This window comes from Plodia interpunctella, chromosome 15, assembly GCF_027563975.2.
Source record: "Plodia interpunctella isolate USDA-ARS_2022_Savannah chromosome 15, ilPloInte3.2, whole genome shotgun sequence".
NCBI classification, from domain to species: domain Eukaryota; kingdom Metazoa; phylum Arthropoda; class Insecta; order Lepidoptera; family Pyralidae; genus Plodia; species Plodia interpunctella.
Genome location: NC_071308.1, coordinates 7,974,281 through 7,979,774, shown reverse-complemented (window position 1 = coordinate 7,979,774; position 5,494 = coordinate 7,974,281). Strand labels below are relative to the sequence as shown.

General features: G+C 32.4%; 1 long non-coding RNA gene across 1 annotated transcript; it reads right to left on the bottom strand.

The window, feature by feature from the left end:
• Positions 1–529: 529 nt before the first annotated feature.
• Positions 530–4,681, bottom strand: LOC128675944 (uncharacterized). Its single transcript, XR_008405346.1, has 2 exons — positions 4,217–4,681; positions 530–2,377 (listed from the first exon to the last, which is right to left on the bottom strand). It is a non-coding gene; the product is annotated as an uncharacterized LOC128675944 (long non-coding RNA).
• Positions 4,682–5,494: the final 813 nt, after the last annotated feature.

The following is a 5,494-nucleotide window of genomic DNA, read 5'->3' as shown; positions in this document are numbered from 1 at the left end:
GGTTTTTGAAGCACGTCTGCACACGGCGGGAAACAAGACGCCAATGACTATTGAAATGGGGAACTGTCCAACAACGGACAATCCCCACTGCCAGGTGGTGGGGGTGGAAATAGGGGGCAATATGGGGTAGAAAGAAATAGAAATATAAGGCGGGAAGGGAAATGCCTATCTCAAATTAAATAAGCTTCGAATAACGGTCAAGTCAAATTAATAGTCAAATATATATTTATCTTTACAATTTTTATTTCATGGCAAACTCACCGGAGTGAATGAATGAAATGATGAGTGATGATGAATGAAATGAGTGAATGAATGAATTTGGGTCTTAGCTTTCGATGACAAAGATAATGTTAAATAAGGAATCTTTTGAATGTCAATTAATTTCTGTTCCGGACCATGGTTTCAGAAAAAAAATATGCTGACCACAGCACGTACATTTTATATACGTTCATTTTATTGTAACTATATGGTACGTGCTGACTTTGTCACGTAGTTTATTATTAGAAAACACTAGAAACAAAAAAAAAACGAAAGGCAAGGATTTTATTTATATACAATACAGGTAACAAAAAATGTGAAGTATTATGTTAAGGCGATTACTCCCAGCAAACTATAATAGCGCCACTTTATACTTTCATTAATTTCTTATATTTTTCAAAAATTTAAATAATGTTTTAAGAGATTATGCTACACTAGATAAAGAATTTTAGTACAGTTATAGTTTTCCATTGTATAATGCAGTCCGAGTTGACTAAATCGAAATCAGTGGACACTAAATTTCTTTAAGCCTACTGTTACCACATTTTATTATAGAAAACGATATACTAAAATTATTTTTGTAGTGTTGCATAATCTGTTAAAATATATTTTCGCTAAGAAATAAAAGAAACAAATACAAATGTGATGTGGCGCTAGTGTGCAGGGAATAATCGCCTTAAGTTTCTTTACAAATAAATACTATATTGGCTTCGTTTCTCAAATTGTTTATTTCAAATCATGATTTCTTTATAGAGATACATTTTGTCTGTTTTCTCATTGCCATCTAAATAAGTCCAAATTTTATCAAAATCGACCCAGCCAGACAGACAGACTTTCGAATTAAATAATAATATGGATGTCAAAATTGGACAGAACACAGCTGCTAAAAATTCAATGCAAATAGTTATGTTATTCAATTTACAGTTATAAATAGTATACAGGTTGATTTCTTATATATCGGCATTAAATCTACAAGCTCAGTGGATGGTACTGAACAACTTTTCATCGTATGGAAACAATCTTGAAATCGCGAAAAAAAAATCAGCTGATCCATACATTTTTATTAATTTAATTTTGTATAGAACATCTGATTTTTTTTTCACGATTGTGTGTTACTCCCATACTAAAAGTTGTTCAGAATTGTGGACTGACTTTTTATAACCTAAATATTAAACATAATATATCCCTAATGAAATATTATTTACAAATAAATCGTCATCAATGTAGCCTCGCCCTAAAATAGGACCATTCCATATCCTCCCGTGGATAATTGTCAAAGAGCAATTAGCCTGGACAGCTGATAGGCAACAATCATATTCCCAAAGAGGGTTGACATCAGGCAAACCTGTCAACTACAGTTACAATTCCTGTTTATCTTCTGAGACTATTATTGTACAATGCGTGCAGAGGCCCTACCACGAAACACAAACACGTAGTTACTATGCCGTCCACATGTAACTTTTTCCCACATCTTTCACGCAACGTCTAAAAAAAGAGAGGACACTATGATCCATGGTAGACCTCAAGAGCCTTGAAGATGTCCCTTGAAACATAACTCTTGAAAATGCTGTTATTTAAAAATTCTTCTCGGACACAGAGTCCATATTATGAACACCTTTTACACGAGGTATAGTTATCGTAGGTTTCGTGTCATCAAAATCAAACACAGGTACTTCCTTGATAGCTTTCCGTTTCCCCAGGCGATATGCTCCGTATCCTAAGATCACTAAAACAAATATTGCTAAAAGGGCAAGTATAGGCAAATAGTACCATTCTAAATTCATGATATTTTTTGTTGTGAAATGTTTTATCCATAAAACTCGCTTTAATAATTTATTTCCGAATCTTCTATTTGTAGACTTTGTATTATATATTTCTCATTTAGTCCTTGAGATGTGATGATTCCTTATTCGTGTATTTGGATTTTGTAATGTTGTTTTGTTGTGAAATTTTTTATCGATAAAACTCGCTTCTATATTTTTTTTCCAGAATCTTAAATTTGTAGCTATCGAGTACTTAAATACACATTTCTCTTTTATTTAGTTCTCGAAATAGATTATAATATCGATTCCTTCTTCTAGATTATATTGTTATTTTGAGTCATCAGGAAGCTTTACGTCTGCAACAATAATAAAAACTGAAATAAAAATTTAAGAAACCCCCCCACCCGACACTGAATTTGTTGGCATTCTCTCATATGACGGTTTCCAAACGGCCTGACCACACATGTTTTAAGCATAGCTAGGAACTTTCAAATAAAAAAATACTATACAAAAAACTATATAAAAAGAAAACTATACAAAAATCGGTTCATGCGTTTGGCTGCTACGATGCTACGGACAGACATACAGATACACAGACACGTTTAACTGTCTGTCGTTGGGGGTTAAAAATCAATTCTTAGTAGCAAAAGCAAAATCAAATTTTGGTATTGATTCAGCCGAAGGGTAGTATTGTTTACTTGGGTAGTTATTGGAGATTTTCTTTTAGCAAACAATTGAGTGGTAAGAGACATTATTTGTATTTATTTTGCTCATTACATAACTTGAACTTAAATATAGACTATAAATATAATACATAAAATAAAACATTAAAATAGTTCCTTATTTTGTTCGTTTTTATTGTTGTCAGAGAGATTTTATTACATTCAATTAAGTGTAGTAAAACGTGCATCTAGTCAAGCTTATCCTTATAATGATATCATCGAAATAAAACGTATGTACAAAACTTCAGATCTTTCAGTTTAAGACATCTGCTTTGAAAATGAGTTACTAGATTCCATAAAAAATTGAGTTACACGATAAAAGCTTGTAATAACAAAACGAGATTCAACCATTAGAACATTTAAATATTCAGCATTTAAAGGTAAATTATGAAACTTGAAATTATGTGTTATAATATAATAGCATTTGACCGCGGCTTCGCCCGTGTGAATTTTGCACGGGTACCTTTATTTTTCCGGGATAAGAGGTTCCCTGTGTCCTTCTCCACACTTCAAACTACATGTGTGCAAAATTTCAAGAAAATCGGTTGAGTGGATAGAGCGTGAAGAAACAAACAAACTTAGTTTCCCATTTATAATATTAGTAAGGATTATCGTTGAGTTAGTATGACATAACACAAATATAGAATTTACTTGTGATTTGTTTATAACATTGACAAGGAACAAAAGAAAAACAAGAACTTGTATAATTAGTTTATTTGTTGAAATATAATAGATTATGCGAGTATTGTTCTTGCATCTTGATAAGGTGGTATTGGCTATCAGAATACGTATGATTAATCACATCGGTTTACGTCATATCGGTGTATCGATGAAATTAACAATGAAAAAAATATAGACATAAAGTCTGTGTCACATCAGACTTTAGATCCCAAATGGCTGATTATATGATTAAATTAGTTGATTAAATTTGCAAAATTTTAAATACCTATTTTGTAAGGGAATTTCCCAAGGGAATAATTATGGAGATTTTCCATGAAGTTTGTAAGAGCTTTTTCTAAATCAGTATTATTTTGTACTATCTACAAATTAAGTTTTAAGTTAAAACTTTTCATGTGTGTGTATAATATAATAATCTTTTTATATGATAAACCTATGTTAGGAATATCGAAAGTTCTTATCGTAGGTATAAGTACTAGATATATTTATTTATGTACAAAGTTTTAACTTAAAACTGTACATGTTAATAATACTGCTATTGAAGATCCTAAATTTATAACCTTGATGATAAAACAATTAACTAATAGTTAAAAGATAAACCTTCAAATTTGCTTTTGATTTTATGACTGGCATTACCTGGCGTAAACGTTGTTTGGGAACGCTGTCGTTGCCAACATCTGTCAAGGCTTCTAAACCCTTTTCGTACGTCATCCATGGAATATGCCATGTCTCAATCCTAAAGCGGCAGTCACTCGCCTCAATAAATACCTACAGAAAAACAAAATGAATACTCACATATGTAATTTTAATATTCCATTAAGATAAACACTTATCTATACCCAATTAGAGTAGAATAGATACTATCTGAAACTTTATGCACTGACACTCGTAAAAATAATACATATTATAAGGGAGTAACAGTCCAAATGTATCCTTTAACTAGAACTTAACTGAATAAATGTCAGTTGTTGTTAGTGTTAGTCTTGAAACTGTTATATTACCTACTCATATTATCTATTGGTCAAGTATTATCTATAAGAGTAGAGATTAATATTTTATGATACCCGATAAAGAGAACCTGTTTTATTGGTTACAATAATTATGTATAAATTTATATTTTTTTAATCATAAAACGAGAAACAGAACTTTTGTGGCTTCACCCGCGTGTAGAACTCTCGAGAGTTTCTTTTTCAATAATAAAAGGTACGACCATATCTTTGTCCATACTAACTCTATGTAAGTACCTACGCGAAATTTCAAGAAGATTGTTTGAGTATGTAAAGCTGGACGTTACCTCTTCTCGCTCTACCAAAAACAAATCTACTTTCCCTTTGACATCTCTCTTTGATGTTGCAGGCTTCCTTAGGCTGCGGTAACCACTTCCCATCAGATGGACTGTATTCCTATTTTCCAGCTTGGTAATTTAAAAAAATCAGTGTATTGTTGGCATAAAGTTGCGAACAAAAACGCTTGGTAAATCGACCGTGTAAAATTGCTCAGTCGTCTCAGTCCGTTGCGACGATGCAGCACGTTGTAGCTCCATTGTTTTGTATAGGTTGTTATGACACTGACATGCATTGACATACCTACTTCAAAACTTCATACAATTTTTGCATTGTTCTGTGTTGTCTGTCGACGCACGTCCAAATGACTGAGCGCGATTGAGCAACGGGTATATTGGATTCTCCTTTCAACATTTATCTATAACGCTGACTATGTCTAACATTGCCGATTATAAAGTGTAGGCGTTATCGAATATTTCATAATCGGCAATGTTAGACACCGTCCGCTAGAAAAGAGCAGAGCTCAGCCGTTTAGCTAAAGTTTAAATTATTTAGGTGTAAAAATTTGCTACACGGGTAGAATCACCGTATAATATAACCTGGAATAAAACATAGAGTATATTTTATGCCGAAATTCCCACGGGAGCAAAGCCCCGGGGTGCAGCTAGAACTCTACAAGATAAAAATATCAAAAATGATAAAACATGGTCTAATTTAATTTGTAAATAGATATACCTATTTGGTCTGACCTTCGAAGACAAAAACAGGAAATTTATAACATTTGTTTTGA